The sequence below is a fragment of the Oryctolagus cuniculus genome, chromosome 1 (genome assembly GCF_964237555.1).
Source record: "Oryctolagus cuniculus chromosome 1, mOryCun1.1, whole genome shotgun sequence".
In the NCBI taxonomy this organism is placed as follows: Eukaryota; Metazoa; Chordata; class Mammalia; order Lagomorpha; family Leporidae; genus Oryctolagus; species Oryctolagus cuniculus.
The window spans coordinates 162,661,205-162,684,760 of NC_091432.1; the positions used below are offsets into that span (position 1 = coordinate 162,661,205).

Sequence of the window (23,556 nt, forward strand, 5' to 3'; positions counted from 1 at the left end):
CCGGGTTCTAGTCCTGGTCGGGGCGCCGGGTTCTGTCCCGGTTGCCCCTCTTCCAGGCCAGCTCTCTGCTATGGCCCGGGGTGCAGTGGAGGATGGCCCAAGTGCTTGGGCCCTGCACCCGCATGGGAGACCAGGAGAGGCACCTGGCTCCTGGCTTCGGATCAGCGTGGTGCGCCGGCTGCAGCGCACTGGCCGCGGCGGCCATTGGAGGGTGAACCAACGGCAAAGGAAGACCTTTCTCAAGCATTACTCTGAAGCAAGAAAAATTAACTATCTTTGTAGTGGTTTGGTGTAAATTATACTTGTGTAGGTGGACCAGCAATGGTGATAGTATGTTTGACCTGAGCCTGGACTTCGGCTCTGTTGATGTGACACATTTTATCTTTTTCTTTTTTGCCTAAGATTTATTCATTTGCAAGGCAGAGGGAGAGGAAAAAGGAAAAGAGGGAGGGAGGAAGACTTCTTCCATCCTCTGGGTCCCTCCTCAAATGGCTGCAACAGCCATAGTTGTGCCAGGCTGAAGCTGGGAGCCAGGAACTCCTTTGTGTCTTTCACGTAGGTGGGAGGAACGGAGGTCCTTAAGCCATCAGATTCTGCTTCCAAGACAGATTAGCAGGGAGCTGGACTGGAAGTGGAGTTGCCAGTGCTCCAGCCAAGGCTCTGAGATGGATACAGGTGTGCCAACTGGCGGCTTTCCCTCTGCACCACAGTGACCACCCCGCTGTCTGCTTTTTGTCTATTGAATAAGTGAGGATCATTTACCTAAATGAAGCCCAACGAGAATATAATTCAGCCATTCAGACGTGGGAGCATGGAGCTGGCGAATGGTCTGTGAGATTTCCAAAGGCCTGCTAGGCTGTTGGGAGGAGAGTGAGACTTGGGGCGGTGGGGTGGGGGATTCCGCTGATGACCTGCAGCAGTCAGGCTCTGTGTGTGTGTGGAGGGGAGAGGAGCGGAGCACGCTTGGGTGTCTGTGTTGGGCTCAGTCAGGTAAACAGCCCGGTTAGAACGTGACCAGCACAAACCTTTGGGCTTGATGAGCAGAGCTGTTGACAGGAAGTCTGCTGGTTTCCATTTGTTGTCTTCCTGTTTCCCTCAATGCCCTGCGGCCAGCATCCTGCGTCAGCCACGTTGACAGTTGTGGGCAGGGGCCACGGTATCCTGCTTCCTTGTAGGGAGGTCCAGTGACTCCCCTCGCTGCCCGTCCACAGCTTCCGCCATGCAGCTTACTCACCTGTCTCTGGGGTGTTCTCCTGCCTCTGCACCCACTGTACCTGCCCCCTGCATCGGTCTCCGCCGCCGCCTCTCCTGGCCCTTTGCTGTTCCCCAGGGCTTCACTCATCATCCTTGAGGTCAGTGTCTCGTAACTGCCTGTGCCCACTGTGAGCATCCTCAGTGCTGCTTGGAGTTTGGTCACCAGATGGCACACGAGTCGGCAACAGGTTCGCACTGGCACAGAGTCGGACGTTGGGCCTTTGCCGAGCTCGTCTCCTGGCCCCGTGGGCAGGCCACACGTTGTCTCCTGGACCCTGGAACAAGTTCCTTCCGTGAGCCTCTCCACCCTAAGAACTCTGATGGACTTAATAAGAATCTTACCTCAAGGCCTTGTGGCCCCATCCGTTTCAGAGCTGATCCCCCCAAAACCTCCTCATTTATAAGAGTTCTCACGTAAGCTTCACTGAAGTGCAAAGTCTTAAATACTTATAGCTAAGCTCAAAAATCATGAAGGAGGCGGGGGGGCCAGTGCTGTGGCATAGTGGGTAAAGCTGCCGCCTACAGTGGCAGGATCCCATATGGGCACCGTTCAAGTCTCGGCTGCTCTACTTGCCATCCAGCTCTCTGCTGTGTCCTGGGAAAGCAGTGGAAGATGGTCCAAGTCCTTGGGCCCCTGCATCCACATAGGAGACCCAGAGGAAGCTCCTGGCTTTGGATCGGCGCAGCTCCGGCCATAGTGGGGAGTGAGCCAATGGATAGAAGATTTCTTTCTCTCCCTCTCTCCCTCTCTCTCTCTCCCCCTCTCCTTCTCTCTCTCTGTAACTCTTTCAAATAAATGAATTAATTAAAAAAAAAAAACATGAAGGAGTAGGCAGTAATGGTAGGATGGTGTGTGAGTTGCTTGGGAGGTGGTCGTCGCCAGGGCCATGGGATGCAGCCCAGCTTTCTCAGAGGGGATAGGAAAGACCTTGTCTGTGCAGGAATGGTAGGTGCATGGGCAGGCTGTCATTCATTACAGGGTGTGTTTTTTTGGAAAATGTGATCAGACTGATGTGACCAGCACAGAAAGTACTTACTGAAAAATGAAGGCAAATGAGTGAAAGTAGTAGTGGGTCACAGCAGACTGAAAATGAGCAGGAGTGTATACGTGGTGGAAGAGAAGAGCATTGCCATGAGGATTCTGGACACAGAACATTTGGCTTGGGAGTTCTAAGGCTGGGGAACATTGGAGCTGTGGGATTGTGTCCTGTGGGACGGGAATGTCGAATACTGTGGACAACTTGCTGTGTGATCCATGGGGCACCAGGACTCATCATGCCTGTGCAGCGACTGCAGGGGTAGACACTGCTCCCACTTGATCCACAGCAGAGTCCGACTCATGGCTAGACTAGGATTCAGGCCCAGAGAAATCTGACTGAGGATGGAGACCTCGAAGCATCAGTTCTTCACTTTACGGCCAAGAAAGCAGAGAGCCGGGAGACAGCGGCCCTGTCCATAGCCATGCAGATTGTGAGGTCCTGCAGGAGAGTGCACAGGTGGTGGTCATTGAAAGGCCAGGTCCGAGGCTGCTGTGAAGCTGAATTTGGGTGTAGCAGTGGTGTGGGAGAGGAGAAGATGGGGCAGACACACGCAGGCCCTTCCACGGAACATGGTAGTGGACTCATCGTGGAACGGGAGATGACGGACAAGGACTACTGGAAAACCATCTCAAGGTTTTAATGCTAGGGAGCTGAGATTTAAAGTTTTAAGAGAAAGGCAGTAGGGCCAGCGCTGTGGCTAAGTAGGTTAAGCCTCTGCTCGCGGTGCCAGCATCCCATGTGGGTGCCAGTTCTAGTCCTGGCTGCCCTCTTCCCATCCCGCTCTCTGCTTATGGCCTGGGAAAGCAGTGGAAGATGGCCTACGTGCTTGGACCCCCTGCACCCACACGGGAGACCCAGAAGAAGCTTCTGGCTCCTGGCTTCAGATCAGTTCAGCAGCAGCCATGGTGGAAAGTGAACCCGTGGATGGAAGACCTTTTTCTCTCCCTCTCTCTCTGTGTCGTTCCCTCCCAGTTGCCTCAACCCAATTCTTTTTTTCTTTCAGAATGGTTGTCACTGCCCTGGATGGACCGCTGGCCTCTTGAGTTACTTCCATCTTCTGCCCACACCAGGAAATTACCCATGGAGTTGAAATATGTTATAGTCTCTTAGAGCCTTGGATAATTAAGGTAATTAAGGTAACCTTAAAACGATCATGAGGTTGTCTTGTTTTTCTGCTTTAACTTTGATTTTTGAGACGTTAACCCATTCTCTTCCCTTCCCTTTTACGCTCTCATAATCTATTCAGAGTGATTTTTAGCCTGCAATTGCATAACAATGCAGGACAGTCTTCTAGGATGAAATATGAGCAGGCTGCTTGAAGAATGGAGGTGCAATGTGTTCCTCTTCAGATGAAATCAGTAAAAGGACCCGATTGCCATAAACACGATACGCATAGACTGGATTATGCTAGAATTGATGGATCAACAAGGGCAATTTGGGCTACTTGGAAAAAAGGGGAGATATACAAATATTAAAGAATTGCTGAATTCAAGTAAAGAAAATCTAGAAAATGCAGGAAATTTAAAAAATGTGAGAGTGAACGTGCAGGTGCTATCCAATCCACTGGTTCGCTTCCCAAATGTCCACAACAGCCAGGAACTCAATCTTGGGCGCCTGTGTGATTGCAAAACTGAATTATTTGAACCTTGATTTTCACTGTCCAGAATCTGTATTAGCTGAAAGCTGGGATTGGGAACCAGAGCCGACACTCAAACCCAAGCACTTAGGATGTGGGCATCTTAACTGCTAGTCTAAATGTCAGTCTCTAGAAAATACAGAGAATTTTTAAACAAATCTATTTGACTTTAAGAAATAATCAGTGTTAAAACGTTCATCATCTTCCTAGTTGTCACTTGTGGGGTGTGTGTGTGTTTGTGTGTCTGTGTACACACACACATGTGTGTGCATGTGTGGTCACTGGGTAGATTTTTTGTAAATGAATAGCCTTTGTTGCATGCTTGGCACGTGCCAGGCTCTGTTCTAAGCACTTTAAATATACAGATCTTTTAATTCTCACAAGTCTGAAGTTGATAGTTTTATCCTCCCCTTTTTACACACAAGACAGTTGCTGTTTTGAGAAAGTCAGTGACTTGCCCATGCTCTCACAGCTGGTAAACCCACCCAGGACCTGGACTGCTGGTACCAAGGCCTAGACCACCTCACTCTTTTACATACTTAACAAAATGCTTATTCCCTTGAGCATCATTTTCTTTGACTGTTCTAAGATTGATTGATTTGAAAAAGAGAGCAAGAGAGAGAGAGACCCCTTCACTGATTTACTTCCCAAATGGCTGCAGTGGCCAAGCTAAAGCCAGGAGCTCCATCCTAGTCTTGTGAGAGCCAGGGTTACAAGTACATGGATTATGCTAGACTGGATTATTATCTCCATCTTCCACTGCTTTCCCAGGCACATTAGCAGGAAACTGGACTGGAAGTGGAGCGGCCGGGACTCAAATCGGCACTAATATTGGTTGCCAGAGTCACAGGCAGTGGCTTAATCTCCTCTGCCATGAAGCCAGCTCCATGTTTTTTTAAGATCTATGTGTTTCAGTACAGGTCCATGTTGCCTCAAATGCTAGCAGCCTTTGTAGTTTTCCTCTCTGTCTAGAACCCACTTAATCACTGAAGGAGGCCTGGGTGCAAACCCTGGCTGTGCTGTTCTGACTCAGGTTTTCTAACAGTAAATGGAAATAATAATAAAATCTTTATAGTTTTTTAGTACAGTGCCTAACTTGGTTCAGGCTCCATACCCATGGTCTCGTACTGTTAACTTCCAGAACTTGATGTTCATGCAATAGAACAATCAAAGGTTATACTTGAGGTTTAAAAAGTTTTTTTATTATTCACTTGAGAGAGAGACAAGAAGAAGGAACAAGAAAGAAAGAGAGAGAGCTCCCATCTGCTGATCGACTCCGCAAATGGCCACAGTAGCCCAGAGCTGACACTGGGAGCTGAGAACTCAGTCCAGGTCTTCCATGTGGATAGCAGGGGCCCAAATACTTGAGCCTCACCTGTTGCCACCCAGGGTGTGCATTAGCAGGAAGCTGAATCAGGAGCAAGAGAGGCAGAACCTGAATGCCAGGCATTGTGCTACTGGATACAGGTGTCGCACCTGCAGCTTGACTGACAGGCCAAATGCCCGCCTCTTGAACTGTTTTGAGTGAAACAAACTGGTAATTCACAGTAGCCATGAGAGTGCCAACAGCATGGGGTTGTTCCTGTCCACACCAAGGCCACGCTCCCTGCACACTCCCCGCCTGCGTTGATGCAGAGTCGGGGAGGACGAGGAGCAGCGTCAGGATAACTGGAGAGCTGCATAGCTGGCTGCACACTTTCACAGGCACCATCTTGCTGGATCCCAGCCACGTGCCTGCCAGGGAGGTGGGGCAGGTGTGCGTGAGCTCGTTTACGGTGGAGGAAGCTGACTTGGAGGATGAAGTAATATGTTCACGTAGTGTCCTGAGAGTGGCCCATGGCAAGGCTGCGGTGCACCCCAGGTCTCATTCTTGATGACTTCATGCTAAACTGGGGAGGTGCAGGTGTAGACACCCAGGCCTGGAGATCACTGAAGAAGCAACAAAAGGAGGCGGCACCTTGGAGAAGGTGGCAGGAGGGGGTAAGGAAAGTGGACATACTGAAAGGGAGGGACTCAGTGGGAGAGTTGGGAGGAGGAAGGCAGAGGGGGACATTGAAGGGCCAGGAGCTTGGTACCCATGAGGCTGGCTGAGCAGGCTGGGGCGCAGGGCTTCATCTTGGGGATAGAGGGCGTTCCCTGAGTCTGGAGGAGAGGGGAAGAGTGGAGGCCAGAGACACAGGTGCCTTGAGATGGAAAGGAACACTGAGAGGGCTGGAGACTTAGCTGCTGAATAGAGACAGAGGAAAGTGTGTGAGAGTGGGAGTGCTTAGGTTCGGGGTTTTAGATTGGAGAAAGGGGAACAGTTTAGAGAGTATCTGTCGTGGAACGTGGGCCAGAGAATTAGGAAAGGCTGCCAAAGCCCTCTGCTGGGCAGGGGCAGGATAATGCCTGGACTCCAACTAGGCAGCTTTAGTGCACCTGACGACCCTGCTTTAGAACTGCTGGGGATCTGCTTGCCATGTGTTTGCAGCTGTCTCAGGCTGTTCATTCGTGAGCTCAGTGCAAGCAAGGTGCAGGTCAGTGTTAGAACGGATTCCTTCGTTGTCTGTGGGAAGGAGGGAAGGAAATGGTGCTGCACATTGTTTCCAGATCCCTGTCTGGGATACCTTTGGATCAGGAGTGAAGTCCTCCAGGGAGAGGTGGTTTGTTTTTTTTGTTTGTTTGTTTTTTGTTTTTTTAGCTTAATTTGTTTATTAGAGAGGCAGAGGAAGAAAGAGAGGTCTTCCATCCTCTTGTTCATTCCCCCAAATGGCCGCTGTGGCCAGAGCTGGACAGACAGAAAGCCAGGAGCCAGGAGCTGCTTCTGGGTGTCCCTCATGGGTGCACAGTCCCAAGGATTTGGACCATCTTCGAGTGCTTTCCCTGGGCGCATTAGTCGGGAGCTGGATTGGAAGTGGAGCAGCCAGGACTTGAACCGGTGCCCACAAGGGATTCTGACACTGCAGGCAGAGGCTCTCCCCAGTATACCACAGCTCCAGCCCCAGGAGGGTGTTGATACCTGCTTGTGGGAATCGGCGCTTTGTGCTGGTCAGGGAGGTGGTGGGAAGACGAGGGGTGACTTCTGAGACTTCTGAGACGGTGAGGTCAGGAGCTGGACTCTGCCAGTTGTTAGTCCATCTGCTGTCAAGATTTCTGCTGCAGCTGCGCTGAGCCTGTCCATGACTTTCCCTGCATCGTTTGACAGGTCTCCATTTTTGTTCTGTGATGTTCTAGATGGCTTTCACCTAGAGATGGTGCTTCTTAGTAAAAACAATATGTATCAACTGGAGAAATTAAAGATATATCAATAAATAAAACAGACCTCCTAAAAATGCATAGTTCTGCTGCCATTAAATAGCCACCCTTAGTTTTCTCCCAGGGGTTTTTCTACATAGATATGTGTCTAAATGAGATTTTTGCACATAAAATGCAACCTGCTTTTCTCAATTGTTAAATTGGATACCTCTGTCCATGTCAGGTCACCACTATGTCATTGTGAGTGGTTGATGATTGTAGGACTATACCGTATTCACCAAAACTCACCTTGGACTTGAAAATAGGTATCTTTCTATATAATTTTAAGACCATTCTTAATTGTGTCCTTAATATAAAGCCAGGAAAAAGGTTTTGAAATCTATTACCTGGAAGACCAGACCAGAGGTCTCCTCTTTCACACCCTAAATAACATTAAATAATGGAATTAAAAAAAAAAAAAAAAGAACTTACCCAGTTTTATGAACTAATGAACGTTTTTCAAATACCTTTTATATTTCCTCCTTTTGTGGACTTTCCATGTGCTTTGTTGATCTCTCTAGAGGAGCCTTAGCTTCGTCTGTTACTGCCTTGTAAGAGTGTTCCTATCTTTAAGCATCTTTTATTCTGAAACCATTATGAATCTTTGTTACTTCTCTTGTGCTTGGAGGTGTCTGCAAGTACTCACTGTTAGGGGGTCAGGTCTGCCCGTGGCCCCATGTAGACTGATGAGGCAGCGGGAATGCCTGTGCCCTGCAGGCTGCCCCCCACATGGCACAGAGGAAGCTCTCTGGGGTGTGATCGCATCTGGCCAGCCGCACCTCCGCCTGAGCCCATCAGGGCGTTCTCCTCACCGCAGCCTGCAACGCCCAGCTTGATCTGGCTGTGCCTGCACTCCAGCCCCACCTCCTCTCCCTCGCCCTTGAACACTGTGTTCCCCCATCCCTGGCCGCCTCTCCATTCCAGGAACTTGCCAGCTCTGTCCTGCCCCTGGGATCCTGCGGGTGTGTTGCATACACACACACACACTCATAGCCAGGTCTTGGGGCTGACCCCTCATTCACAGAGACCGGCTGCAGAGCAAGCAGGGTGGGCCCCATGGCTCCCCTCCTCACTAGCCCCGTGTGCTTTGGCTCTGACCTCCTCCTCAGCAGAACAGTTGGAATCATGAGATAGTAATTTCTAGCTCGGATGCATTGGTAGGATTAAGGTGGCTTTGGGAATGTGTGAAGCCTCTGTTTTTGGATGGCAGCATCCAGTGTTTTGTCAGACTGTTAGGCACCAAGCCCCCCTGTAGTTTGTGAGAGTGCCTGGGTATAGTCCTCCTGGGGCAGGGGCGTGGGCACTTTAAGGAACTTGGTGGGAACTTGATGGAACTTGATGGTCTGCATCCCCCTGCAGAGGGAAGTTGGGGACTTGACAGGGAATGCAGGCAGCAGGAGAGAAGTGAATTTCGCCAAGTTCTAGAGATTGAGCATTTAGTTAGTCTGTTTTCACTGTAGTTAGATTTCCAGGGAACAGGGTGACAGATGGGGACTTTGTCGTGGTCTTCTGCTCCCTGCTGGCCTCCACCACTCCACCAGAGTGGAAGACAGAGGTGGGTGATGGGAAAGAGCAGGTGGCTCCCTGGCTGTGCCCTTCACACCGGCTGTAGAAGGCATGCAGTTGACTGCCCTGGGGTCTGATCGATGGTGCTGCAGCCCCGGGAGCCGCAGGGCTGGCTGTAAGTGATGGGGGCTGTGGACTTGGGCAGAATTGCGCCTGTCGGGATTTTTCACAGTGCCCACCTTATTACACTGGAGAGGCGCGTTTCATTGCTTAAGGGCACAATTTACGGCAATGGGCTTATCCCCTTGTTTTGGCTCTTTAGGTTTTTCTGCCTCTTAATAAAATGTGAAGTCACAAAGCAATTAAATAGTAGTGCAGGTTTCAGGCAGAAGGTGGGAAAGGCTGAGTAGGGGGGAAAGGCTTGCATGATTGACAGAGGCTGGCTGGAGATTTACATTGAGAATAACTCGTTCTTCAAAAACTTTCTTCATATTCTGGTGGGAATTATGGGGTAAATCATCCACCAGGAGGATGGATGATTAAAAATGCAGGAGTTATGATTTCTTTTTGACTTTGTAAGTCTCTAAATCCTCCACCTTAACATAGACTTCTCATTTCAAGCCGGGAGCCAGGCCTGCCATGGAATAAAGTGATCTAGAAAAACTCTTCAATAGTTCATAAGCTTGAGATTGTTTGTTTTGTAAAATGTTTTAAAATGTACTGAAATGAAGCTGAGAATGCATGAGTACTTTTTTGTTACCTAGACATGTGAACCTGTATTTAGGAAACAGTATTTTTGAATGTTCAAAATATTGGAGTTTCACTTGTTAGGTTCTAGAACTTTAAAAAATAGCATGAGTGATTTTTAATTATGACACTTGGAATGAAGAAACATTTTTAAAAGCTGACCATAAAAATCTGGTCCTCTAAATGCTAGTCCTCTAACATGTAAAATAAGCCCTTTTGATTTTGCCACTTTGTATTGATTATTGCCTATTTATTCCAGAGGCAGTGTTCCAGATGCAAGGTCAGGATGTCCACTTCTCACACCAGAGTACTTGTCTCTGAGTTCCTGAGTCCTGACTCTGCCTTTTATTCTGGCCTCCTGCTCATGTGTGCCCTGGCATCCAGCAGGGGGTGGCTCACATACTTGGGTCCCTGCCACCCACGTGGGAGACCCAGCTTGAGGACTGGGCTGCTGCTCTCAGCCTGGCCTAGCCTTGCTATTGTGGACGAGTGGGAGAGTGAAACAGTTGCTGGAAGATCTGTGTCACTCTGCCTTTCCAGTAAAGTGAAATAAATGAATTTTAAAAAGAGAACTGCAGGAATAAGCTGCAGAGTATAGATCGTGCTCCTGGCTGGACTCCTGGTCAGAAGATAGGGGACAAGAGAACATGGAGCTTGGTGCGAGGGTGATAGACAGCTGTTGTACCAAATCAGGAAATAGTTTCCGGCTCTTCCCCAGAGCCTGAGTAGGGGCCCTGGCAGCAGCCAGGGTTGTTTCCTTCTCTGTAAAGGAGGGTGTGTTCCTTACTTGGATGGGCGGCACTGTGGAGCTCCTTTGGGTGGAGGAGAAACCAGGTGGCTGGGGCTGACTTTCCCTGCAGTTCTTCCCCCGAGCAGAGCTGGCCCTTGTTTCTTGGGCGGTGGATTGTGCTGCTGTGTGGCCAGTGATGACTTACTGTCCCTGCTGTTGAGTTTCTTCCCTTTTCCCTTTGTCCAGAGTCTCCTCGGAGAGGCCACAGGATGCACACTGGCACTCTGGTTCATAATGAATGACAGGGACACTGGTGTTTTGTTCCTAACCTGTGCATTGTTTTTAAAACCTTGTATGTATTTTTAGTGAGATGAAGTTGACATAACATAAAAATCAGGAATTTAAAAATTAACGATTGCATGGCAGTTAGTAGATTCACAGTGTTACGATTCTGCCTTCTCTGGCCACCAGGAAAGAAAATCTTGTGCCCATTAAAGAGTAACTGCCTATTCCCACCTGCCCTTGTCCCCTGACAATCATTAATCTGCTCTGTGTGAATTTTCCAGTTCTGGGTATCTTATATAAATGGTATCATGCATTAGGTGCCTTTTTGTCTGGCTGTGTTGAGCATGTTCATGTTTTATGGCTGGATAATGTTCCACTGTATAGGGATACCATAATCTGTGTAACATTCATGTGTTGGTGGGTGTTTGTCTAACCCTCCCCCAACATACATACTTTTTGCTTTTATAAATGATACCACTGTTAACAGAAGTGTGCTAGCACTTGACTTTCTGGGTTTAGGTTTTATTTTCCATGTATTTGCTCATTGGTCATATGGCAGTTGTTAACCTTGTTGATCAACTGTCACGCTGCTTTCCACGGTGGCTTTCCACAGGGTTCCAGTTTATTGACAGCCTTGCTTGCACTTTTCCTTTTGAATACATGATAGACATCCTTGAGGGTATAAAGAGGTGTTTACTCATGATTTTGATTTGTATTTCCCTGCTGGCTAATGGCCATTTTGTCATGCTCTTTGTGTATCTTCTTGAGAGAGAAAGGACACATACTGTCGGCTTCCGATCTTCAGCAGCTGGCCAGGAAGCCAACGATGAAGACTGAGAAGACTCGGGTACACACCTTTATTACGGCATCTAGAGGGAGAGACTGCTCAGCCAAACTCCTGCGGGCACAAGGCACTGTGGACTGGGGAGAGAGACTGAGCAACCTCTGCTTTACAACGTCTGAGGGTCAACTTATGTACAGTTTTTGAAGACCACCCAGCCCCTGCGCCGCCCTCCCAGGGTCTTGTAGTCATAGCAACGCCACCCTCCTAGGCCCCTTAGTCCTAGTAGAAGGGTTACATAGTTGTAACAACAGGGTGCCGTTGGGCCATTTCCCCTTGCAGGGCAGCTTAGAGTGCAGCTTCTCCTATGCAATTCCCTGATACATACAAGTCATTTTTTTTAATTAGTTTGTCATTTTGATGTTGAGTGGTGAGAATTCTTTTTTTGGATGTGTTCCAAATATTTTTTTCTGAGAAACCTTTTATTTAATGTATATAAACTTCATGCATTTCATAAATACAGCTTTAGATCATTAATTTGTTTTAAGTTAATTATTCATATGCTGTGAGGTAGAAGGAAGGTTCCAGCTTCATTCTTTTACATGTAGATACCCAGTTTTCCTAGCACCATTAATTGAAGAAACCAACTTTCCCCAATGAATGTGCCCTCATAAGAAATAAGTTGATTATATATGTGAGGGTTTATTTCTGATTCTTTGTTCTCTTTCATCCATCTTTGTCCTGATGCACTACCACGCTGTTTCTGACTGTTGGGGCTTTGTAGTAACTTTAGGTGTCTGGAAGTATCACTCTTCCAACTTTGTTCTTCTTTCTCAGTATTGTTGTGGTTGTTAGGATTCCTTGCAGTTTCCTATGAATTTCATGATTAGTGTTCTCATTTCTACAAAAAGTGCTGGTGGAATGTCAGTAGAGTTCACTGAGTATGCACACTTAGGACATTACTACCATCTCAACAGTATTAAGACTTAAAGTCCATGAACATGGAATGTCTTTATTTAAGACTGAATTTCTTAGGCAATATTTTGTTCTTTCCAGTGTATAAGTATTTCACCTCCCTTATCAAATTTTTTCCTACATATTTTATTCTTACTGTGCAGTTGTAAATTGAGTTTTCTTGATTTTTTGTTTTGTTGTTCATTACTGGAATATAATTGTTCTCTATTTAACTTTTAAAGAAAATGATCTTTATTGGTTATGTAAAAAAAAAATCAGATGAAGACCCACAGTATCTTTTCAAATGTTCCTTAGAGTGGCCTTTATTAGGTTTTATATAGATATATTTTCTGTGCTTATACTTACAAATGAACACTTAATAAGTGATAATGAGTATCTTTCTGTGTCAGTCCATCTGAATTTGTTTTATTCCTCAAGTACTGCAGAGCAGCACATTATGTAGGTAATACTTGAAAGGATTTTCTTTCCATGAACACTTAGCATATGTTTTCTTTCCTTTTATAAAATGTGACACCTGTACCAGTATCAACGTTTGATGTGCAGGTATTAAGAATTGCTGAGGCACAATAGCACATATTACCGTAATTTTTTTCAATTTCAGATTAACATCAAAATTACCATTTTAGCCGTGTGTGTGTGTGTGTGTATTTCAGCAATGTTAGGGACATTCACACTGTGATGTCAACAATCTCACACTCTTTCATCTTGAAAAACAAAAGCTCTGTACCCATTCAACAACTGTCTTCCACTCCTGTCTCTGTCAGCCATTCTCCTTTCTGCCTGTGATTTTTATGCTTGTGTGCCTGGCTTACCTTAGTTAGCATCATGGCCTCGAGGGTCATCCATGTCCTGACATGCGTATGAATTGCCTTTCTTTTTAAGGCTGAATAGTATTCCATTGTGGCTGTACTGCCTTTGATGGACCTTAAGTGATCTTTCTTTAAGTACCTGTTTACCAAGGGCAGAGATGCTGCCCTCTGATACCTGAGAGCCTCACATTGAGTAATTACATGCTTGGGACAAAAGAAGAAGGTGTGTCTAAGTCTTTCTGTTCTGATACATTGTGGTAACATACAGTAAACTAATCCACGACCAATACCGAAGTCTCTTTGGGTATGGGTAGGAGCTGTGTAAGCAGGGGCATTGTTGATCCTGCCTGATGGTGTTAGGTGAGGAGTCAGCAGGAAGCTCATTTGTGCTTCGTGAGCTGCTCTTGCTCTTAGCCTCTGTGTACCTCAGCTCCGTTCTCAACACATTTGTCAGTATCCTTCCACCTGTGGCTGGCCGTCAGTCTTAAATGGCTTTGGATTTTATGCCAAAAGATCTGCTTGGTGACAGATTCCATGAACACCCAGCATTCTCCTTTTTTGACAGCATCCAGGAAAGACCAGTTTGAGAATTGGCCCACGTCCTGAAGTGCAGGATTGTAGTTTGTTTAGGGCTGCCTGCGGAGGTCAGTTCTCACAAGAAAGCGGCCGGGAAGGACCCTGGTGTTCGGTGGGAGTCTGGCATCAAGTACCTTTCCTTGGCTTTTTTTTTTTTTTTTTTTTTTTTTTTGACAGGCAGAGTGGACAGTGAGAGAGAGACAGAGAGAAAGGTCTTCCTTTGCTGTTGGTTCACCCTCCAATGGCCGCCGCGGCCGGCACACTGCGACCGGCGCACCACGCTGATCCGAAGGCAGGAGCCAGGTACTTCTCCTGGTCTCCCATGTGGGTGCAGGGCCCAAGCACTTGGGCCATCCTCCACTGCACTCCCTGGCCACAGCAGAGAGCTGGCCTGGAAGAGGGGCAACCAGGACAGAATCTGGCGCCCCGACCGGGACTAGAACCCGGTGTGCCGGCGCTGCAAGGCGGAGGATTAGCCTAGTGAGCCGCGGTGCCGGCCCTTTCCTTGCTTTTGCATAGTTAAGTAGGAAAGCAGAGGAAGATGCTCTTGTAAAGTGCCCCGAGGAAGGCGAGCCAGATGGAAACGCAGGGGAGCAGTGACTGCAGTTTTTCGTCTTTCACCATCTTTGCATCTTTTGTTTTGAAATGATGTTAGATTTAGAGCAAAGTTCCCAAGGTAGTCCAGAGTTCTCATAGGCATTCGCCAGGTTTCCTCTGGCATCACATCTCACAGCCACTGTTTAACTGTCAAACGCAGGGGACTTACGTTGTAGGATCCTTCTAGGAAGGTAGATGTGTATAAATTCCATCTAGTTTCCCACTGGTGTCCTTTTCCTGTTCCAGGTTCCAGTGCACAATCAGCATGCTGAGTTGCTCTGAGGCCTACAGCGTGTGATAGGCCCTCAGTCCTTCCTAGTCCGTATGTCCTGCTACTTTAAAAAAAAAAAAAAAGATTTTATTTATTTATTTGAAAGGGGGGGGGGAGAGCAGGATAGATCTTCTATCTGCTGGTTCACTCCCCAGATGGCTTCAATCCATGGCTAACCAGGCTGAAACCAGTAGCCAGGAGCTGTATCCAGGTCTCCTGTGAGACTGGCAGGCACCCAAGCACTTGGGTCATCTTCCACTACTCTCCTCAGGCCATAGCAGGGAGCTGGATCGGGAGCAGAGCAGCTAAGATGTGAACCGGCGCCCATACAGGATGTCAGCACTGAAGGCGGCAGCTTTACCTGCTACGCCACAAAGCCAGCCCTGAGCTTGATACTTCTGGATGGTACTAGTGAGCTATGTAGCTTTAGGCTTGTCTTACGTTTGCTTCCAAGTTGAGCATTTTGGGGAGGAACACCACAAAAGGAATCATGTCTCTCTTTCTCTGCCCTTGGCAGTCAGTTTTCTTACTACTGGTGATGGTGACCTTCAGCCCCTGATTCAGGTAGTAACAGCCAGGTCTCTGCATTACCAAGTGACTGCTGTTCCCTCTGTTTGATGAATATGCTGAGGGAGATTCTCTGAGACCATGCAGATTTCCTGTTTCTCCCCAGGCTTGCTTTCACTACTGAGTTGTGCATCCATTGGCGGGTCTTGCCTACGATGATGATTACTGTATTGTTGGCCTGATCGTGATTTTATGTCTCCTTCCTTAGCTGTACATTTACTAATTCTATGTGAGGAAGGGCTGTTCCTTCTTCATACTTATATACGAATGCTTGTGTTTATATGTGTGTCAGTGTGACTTGTGCAGAGTTTCTACTCTGTAGAAGATAACCCAGTATTGTTGTTGTTCATCGTGTTGCTCAAATTGTTCCAGCTTTGGCAGCTGGGGGCCCGTTCAGGCTGACTCCGCTGTCGTTTTGGCATGGTCCCCTTAGGTGACACGCCCAGACGTTCCAGGCTTATCTGAGATTTGCCTTGCCCTACTCCTGGGATCAGTCACTTCTTCAGGAAGCCTGGCTGCTTTTGTTGGACAGTCTTGTTTAGAACCAGTATCTAGGTGCTAGGTATGTACATTTCAACTGGGATGTCATTGCTTGCGTCTCTAATCAGTTTTTTTTTTTTTTAAATTTATTTATTTGAAAGAGTTACACACAGAAAGAGAGGCAGAGAGAGACAGAGGCCTTCCCTCTGATGGTTCACTCCCCAATTGGCCACAACAGCTGCAGCTGCGCCGATCCGAAGCCAGGAGCCAGGAGCTTTTTCCAGGTCTCCCACGTGGGTGCAGGGGCCCAAAGACTTGGGCCATCTTATACTGCTTTCCCAGGCCCTAGCAGAGAGCTGGATCGGAAGTGGAGCAGCCGGGACTAGAACCGGCATCCATATGGGATGCCAGTGCTTCAGGCCAGGGCATTAACCTGCGGTACCACAGCGCCAGCCCCATTCTCAACAGTTTTAAATTGAGCTCTTTCCTGTGAGCATGGGCATAGAAGCTCTGGAACTTGCCCTTGACAGTGCTAGGTTGTAAATCGCTTGGATGTCAAACCATTTTGATCAGGTCACATTAAGGATAGACTGAAAATCCGTACACATTGAAAAGACGATAGATGAATAGGTATTTTGGTTATAAATGGAATGGATTATTTTGTTCTTGTGGAAAAGTACTTTTTCATTGTAAGTAGCACCCAGATGTGTCTCATATGCCTTGCATAATGTTTCATTGATTTTTGACTCACATTTTTAGCTCATTCTCTATTTTGAGGTAATGAGAATAGTTTTTGGTTAGTTACAGGAGTAAAAATACTTGAGGTATTCCTGTTAGGCTATTTGAGACAGTGGCTTATTACAGATCATCATATAATAAAATAACAATTTTTGAAAGACTTATTATTTGAAAGTCAGAGAGAAAGACACAGAGAGAGATCTGTTCCATCTCCTGGTTCATGCCCCAGATGGCCACAATGGCCAGGGCTGGGCCAGGCTGAAGCCAAGGGCCAGGAGCTTCATCTAGGTCTCCCACGTGAGAGGCAGGGGACCAAGCACATGGGCCATCTTTTGCTGCTCTCCCACATTACTAGCAAGGAGCTGAATCAGAAGTGGAGCAGCCAGGGCTTGAACTGGTGCCTTTTGGGGATGCCGGCATTAGAGGTGGTGACTTTACCTGCTGTGCCACAATGCTGGCCCCCAAAATAATGTTTGCATGAACTTTTGATAATTTTTTTTCATGAAAGCTTGTCAGAATATTGATAAAACATTTTTATGAATTGTAAGCCCTAAGGACTTCTTTTGAGGGAATCTAATATGATTTCTTTGGACTACTGGTTTTAATTCTTAAAATACATCTGGCTAAGATGAGACTGCAGTATGACCACCCTTTTCCTTTGTCATTTGCCAGGTTTCTCTTACTGTATCTTGCCCTTTGGAGTAGCAGCTTCTGTGAAAACAAAGCCCAAGCCCTTGCAGCTGGGGCTTGTAATAGCCATGTGGTGTACTTCCGTAGTGAGAATTCTCTCCCTAAGCATTTTGGTCTGTTTCATGACTTATTCTTGGGCTTTATCACCTGCTTATTACTTGTGAGGAAAGATGTCTTGTTCCTCTTTTCAGAATTTGATGAAAAAGAGCGTTTATGTCAGCATTTAAAAGATGAATTTTGGGGCTGGCGTTATGACATAGTGGGTTAAGCCAGCACTTATGATACCACATCCCTTATCAGAAGGTCAGCTCGAGTCCTGGCTACTCCACTTCTAATCTGGCTTCCCATTAGTGCCCCTGTGAAGGCAGTGGAAAATGGCTCAAGTACTTAGACCCCTATTATCCATGTTGGCGACCAGGATGGAGTTCTAGGCTCCTGGCTTTGGCCTGGCCTAGACCTGGCTGTTGGGGCTGTTTGGGAAGTGAGTCAGCAGAATAAAGATACCTCTCCTCCTACCTCAACCCTGTCCCTATGCCTTTCAAATAAATAAATGAATGACAAGCAAACAGACTTTTCAAGGACATCTTTCCTTGGGACCATGAGACCATAACATTTTGTAAGGAGTTCTCATATTCTCCAGGATTACTTTAACCAGGGGCTGAGATAAAGTGTGTCCATATGGTGCAAGTGCTAGCTGGCAGATACAGCTTGCTGTCCACTTGGTGGACATTCAGAAACATGGCCGGCTCACCCTGAGCTCTGAATGTGTAAGTTACCTTGGTAGCAATAAGATATTGAAGAGTTTGAATAGATGTGAACACTGAGAATTTATCGAGAATAGTTTGAATGTCTTATATTGAATTTATTTATTTATTTATTTTTGGACAGGCAGAGTGGACAGTGAGAGAGAGAGACAGAGAGAAAGGTCTTCCTTTTGCCATTGGTTCACCCTCCAATGGCCGCCGCGGCCGGCGCACCGCGCTGATTCGAAGGCAGGAGCCAGGTGCTTCTCCTGGTTTCCCATGGGGTGCAGGGCCCAAGGACTTGGGCCATCCTCCACTGCACTCCCTGGCCACAGCAGAGAGCTGGCCTGGAAGAGGGGCAACCGGGACAGAATCCGGTGCCCCGACCAGGACTAGAACCTGGTGTGCTGGTGCCGCAAGGTGGAGGATTAGCCTAGTGAGCCGCGGTGCCGGCCCCATTACTTGTTTCTTAATAAGCTTCGTGGAGTGCCTGGCTGATGGGACTGATGTAGAGAAAGGCTGTGACTGCGCAGTCTGCCTCTCAGTCAGAATCTCCAATGGGAACTCTGGCTCGTGGGAAATCGGAGAGCAAGTCAGGATCTAGTGGTCCATCAAGAGTTTCCAAATGCTGTGAATCCCATTCCCAGTCAAGGTCAGACTCCAGAAGGCCATCTCAGAGTAGGTCATATACACTGGAGTACTGAAGTTATTCTCCAGGATCTAACCACAAAAGATACACAGCAAGCAGGGTGGATCCAGATCCCAGCACTGAGGTTGGAGGATTGACTTCAGTTTGTATGCCACAGAGAGGGATCTTTGTGAAGTACTTTCTCAGTATGGGACATGGAGTGTTGTCAGTGTAGTTAATGATAACAGGCACGTTTCCTCCTTCAAAGACAACAGTGGGGCCAGCATTGTGGAGCAGTGGATAGAGCTGCTGCCTGCAGTGCTGGCATCCTGTATGGGTGCCGGTTCAAGTCCTGGCTGCTCCACTTCCAATCTAGCTCTCTGCTCATGTGCCTGGGAGAGCAGTGGAGGGTAGCGAAGTGCTTGGGCCACTGCACCCACATAGGAGACCCAGAGGAAGCTCCAGGCTCCTAGCTACAACCGGGCCCAGCCGTGTCTGTTGCAGCCATTTAGGGAGTGTACCAGCAGCAGATGGAAGATCTTTCCGTCTCTGCCTCTTTCTCTAACTCTGCCTTTCAAAAAAAAAAAAAAAAAAAAAAAAACACAGGGAGAGAAAATCCAGAGTTTTCCCCTAGGATAGAGAATTCAACATATACATATATAAAATAGTCATGCCTTTATGTATCTAACATGGGGTTGTTTAAAGCTAGAAGTTGCAGTGCAGATCAGGGCTTTTTATGACAACTGCAGCTGGGAAGGGGGCCCAGAGTCAGTGTGGTGGAATGAGAAGGTGAGAAGGTCATGCCAAGGTGGCTGCTGACCACAGAGCCTGACTGACAACAGGCCGTGATTGGATGGTTTCCAGTGATGGAAAATGACGGTGAAAATGACATGACAGCAGACAATGCAGCAGTGCCTAGTCAGCCACCCCCCAAATACTCGTGGGATGAACTTAGATGACCTAGAGGCAATAACCCATGCGAGGTCATCTCATCCGCACCCAGTGAGGATCCCCACATTTGTGGCAGTTCCCAGGTACCCCAGGCTCTCAGGGCAGCCACTAGACCCCATCCCACCTGCATATTTGCTGTAAATGTAGGAGCGGATGCAGAATTCAGGCCCTGGATTCCAAAGCCTGTAGAAAGGCTTCTGCTAACGAAGGGCCGAGGATATGCTTGTGTCTTTGCAGAGAATGTGGGACAGCGCATTTGGGTACCAGCCAGAAACATCAAGCCCGCAACTGACAGCCAACCAGAACCAGCTGAACAAGACTGAGAGTCTGCCTTGTTAGTGGACGCACCTGCCCTATCATCCTACTCTGAGAAGCTGCCCATAGCCACATCCATTACTGTTTTATACCCCACTAGCTCTGGTCAGCCACTCAAACGGCCCACAGCCTGCGTGTGGTCATGCCATTCCTGATTACCATTGTTCCTCATTCCTACCCCCATCTGAGCAAGCACTCCTGTGGTCTCCCGTTTTGAGCGCTGGTTAGTCGATGACGGGTAAGATCCCCTGGGGGACAACCTAAGACAGGCACAACTGTGTACGGAGACCACATGAAACTGGATCAACAATGGTATGGCCAAGAATCATGCCTCCCGTTGCTCAAAAATAAATGAAAAGGGGGAAATGTGGTGGAATGAGAAGGCCATGCCAAGATGGCCGCTGGCAACAGAAACTGCCTGGAACAGGCTGTGATTGGATGGCTTCAGAAACCACATGACAACAGAGCCTGACAACAGGCCGTGATTGGATGGTTTTGGAAACTCCCTGGCAACAGAGCCTGACTGGCAACAGGCTGTGATTGGATGGCTTTGGAAACGGCCTGGCAACAGGCTGTAACTGTTTAGAGCATAGACCGCCCCTTGACTGGATTGGCTGCCTTGGCTATATAAGCAGCTGTAGCAACTGAAATAAACAAGTCTCAGGCCTGCTTTCACGTGGCTCCCGCGGTCTGTGTGGTGACTCCACGCCTCTTGCCCCCACCACGCTCTTCCTCTCAGAATGAATCCACAGCAACAAGTCCGGTCTTAAAATGTGTTTGTCCATCCACAGGGAAGTGTTGAGGCTGTGCTGTACCCCAGGCTGTGTTCTGAGCACAGGTGAGGCACCCCTCATCCAGACATCGGGAGTGTGGAATGCTCCATATTTCAGAATTTAAAAACTTCACGTGAATGTAAAAATGTGAGGGTGTTTGGGCAGTTTGGATTTAATATTTTGAGATTATGGGATTAGGAATGTTTAACTGGTAAATCCTGCAAATATTCCATAACTCAAAACAAAACCTAAAACACTCCGGTCTGAGCATTTTTAAAAAAGAGATACTTAAGCTATACTGTGGAAATGGCAGAAGGAGAAAAAAAGAAAAAAACCGCCCAAAGTCCCTGGTGGGCAGGAGTTGATGTTCTAATGACATAAACAGAGGATACTGGTGAGGTGCAGTTGTTCACTCAGATTTTCATTTTTATGCACCCCGGGAAAACTCTGCGGCAGGGACTTGAATTCTCATTGAGTTGTCATGGTTCTTGAAAACAGGACCTTGGTGAGTCATTAGTGCGGGACACCCTCTTGCATGTTCCTTAGCCCCTTTGCGTGCTGCTGGGTCATTTAGAATGGCACTAAGGTTAAGCCTGGCTTATCCTAATCCGCAGGAGAACAGGGTCAGAGCAGCTAAACACAGCTAGGTTCGGGCCGTCTGCCCTGGGCTTGTTGGTACCCGTGCAGATTCTTGCTCCTGCCCTGTTCCAGGATCAGCTGCACATACCTGTGTGTGTGCCTCGCCCAGGCCGGGAGAACTGGCCTTGTTGCCTTCGCCCAGTTCAGCGCTGCAGGTCTGGGAAAAGATGCTGCCAGGGCTGTAAAACCGTTGTTGATTCTCGCTTGTTTTCCTTACTTCCTGTGCTGGGAGGAAGTATTGGGGGGGAGGGATTGACAAGGACAGAACATGACCCACCTGTGGCTCTTCGAAGCTCCTGAGCCACCTTTGGTTCTGTTCCTTCCCTGGTTGTCTTTGTTGTAACATTTGTTTTTACTTGTGATAGTGTGTGTGTGTGTGTGTGTGTGCACGCGCGCGCACAGTGACTTATCAGTTCCGTGGAATCTTGAAGGAAGTAAATAATTTTCAGAATTAGAACGTCAGTGATTTGATTTGTCGGTCATGGTTCAGTTCTCCTTTATCAGTATTTGTGTGTTCTCAAGAAAGGGCACTAATGGGGTCCTCAGGTTCAGGGGCTGCTGTGACTCGCGTGGCTCAGCAGGGAAGCGTGGCTGCCCTGCCCATGGTGGTGGTCGTCCCCGCCGTGGCCAAGGTGAGCTCAGCCAGTGGGATTGGTGCTGGGCGCCGCTGAAGAATGATAGCTGTTTTAATCCTGCAGGTGGAATTTGGTCTTTTCAGATTCAAAGCCGGGAGCAGAAAGTGGGACTAAGGAAGCAGAGTTTATACACACAGTGGAAATGCTTACAATAAAGAGCAGGTAAAACAGGGCAAAAATCCAGTGGCAATACTCATCATCAGTAAAAAGATGTGACGCCTGCACCTGTTTTTGTTGAAGAGTTGAGAGAAATGTGGAAGTCGTCGACCATGCAGTTGATTCTTTGAAAGAAGAGCTGAAGTTCACATATGCAGAGGTAATTAGGAAGAGAAAATGGCTAGTAACAAATTGAGTGCCGTGTCAAAGACACTGGCATCTAGGCTTTGGCTGAGTCCGACTCGGAGGACGTCCTCAGAGCTGGCTCAAGCCCAGGGTCTTCCCAGAGAAGCTGAAGATTTTTAAGATTTATTTATTGGAAAGAATTACGCAGAGAGAGGGAGAGAGAGGGAGGTCTTCCATCTGATGGTTCACTCACCAGTTGGCTGCAATGGCTGGAGCTGTGCCGATCTGGAGCCAGGAGCCAGGAGCTTCTTCCGAGTCTCCCACATGGGTGCAGAGGCCCAAGGACTTGGGCCATCCTCCACTGCCTTCCCGGGCCATAGCAGAGAACTGGATTGGAAGTAGAGCAGTCAGGACTAGAACCGGTGCCCATATGGGATGCTGGTGCCTCAGGCCAGGGTGTTAACCCGTCATGCCACAGTGCTAACCCTGCTGAAGATTTTGAAAAGTGCCTTCAGCAACCAGGAGGGCGGCCAGGCAGCGGGATGATCATGGTCACCAGATCTTGGTAAAGGTGAGAAACGGACATGAAGGGAAGCCGTGGTGTCTGGAAGAAGTTCTAGAACACCTCCCTGGAGAACCAGGAGCAACTGCAGGGTATCACATGTGTCTGGCTCTGAAGGGAAGAAAACCAGAGCGTGTTCAGAGTTGGAAAACTAAAAGGCTGCAGGGAAAAAATAAAAAGAGGACATTGTCAAGGTAAAGGCAGACAACTTGCCTGTGCGTTTCCTTAGTAAATAAGAAGATAATCAAAAGCAGAAAGGAATGAAGAAGGAAGCAAAAAGAAGATAATCAAAAGCAGAAAGGAACGAAGAAGGAAGCAGTAAAGTGTAAAACTGTCAGTGAAATGCACATCCCAGTGAATGGAAGAGGCAAAGAGAAAGTCAAGTAAGTCACTGTCAGAAGTTAACGCGCAGGAGAACAAAGAGCAGGAAGACTGATTTCTGGGGTCTGAGAAGGAGGGAATTTTTGGGAAAAGGCAGAAGAAAGGGAAACTGCTGCTCATGACAGGCTTCAAGAAAGAGATGTACGGAAACTGAACTCTGCAGTTTAGGGTAGTCGGGTAAATGAAGAGCCAGGGCAGGAAAACAAAGGCTGGCTAAATTCAGAGGAAGGGTTGGAAGCGCTGTGGGTGGAGATCCTCCAGGCTTCACACATCTGACAGAGTTTGGGGAGAAGAAATCTCAAACGGGGCTTGCAGGCTACGGGCCACTTCGGTGCATCCCACACATCTCACATGGATCCATTCCAGCCGGAGATAAGGAGTCTGGAGGGAAGTAGGAGATAAAGGAGGGGCGTCTAGTTGTTGAGGACGTCAGCACACTAGTGCTGGCAGGGGAGAGTGACTGCCCATGGCCCGGTGAGGCTGATGGAGCTGTACGCCTGTGAGCCGGCAAGTAGGACATTTCGCTGCGCTGCTGTCATTAGCACCCCTGTCTGTGCTAAGTGGGTGTTCATGTGTGTCAGTCTGTTCTTGATGTGAAAGTCACTTAAATGAGTTTGTTACAGACATTCTTCCATTTAAACACTCAATAGTTCAAAGAGACTTTGTGTCATAACAAAGCAAAATGAGGGCCA

General features: G+C 47.8%; 1 protein-coding gene across 7 annotated transcripts in view; it reads left to right on the forward strand.

Annotated features, from left to right (window-relative positions):
* KANK1 (KN motif and ankyrin repeat domains 1) overlaps window positions 1-23,556 on the forward strand; it is a 217,281-nt gene that overhangs the window by 75,097 nt on the left and 118,628 nt on the right. For 6 of the 7 annotated variants that reach the window (XM_070051193.1, XM_070051244.1, XM_070051231.1 and 3 more), the window contains exon 2: window positions 3,298-3,421. The exons of the other annotated variant lie outside the window; for it this stretch is intronic. The gene's annotated coding sequence lies outside the window, so the exon portion shown is untranslated. The remainder of the gene's footprint in view (window positions 1-3,297; window positions 3,422-23,556) is intronic. 7 annotated transcript variants of the gene reach the window in all.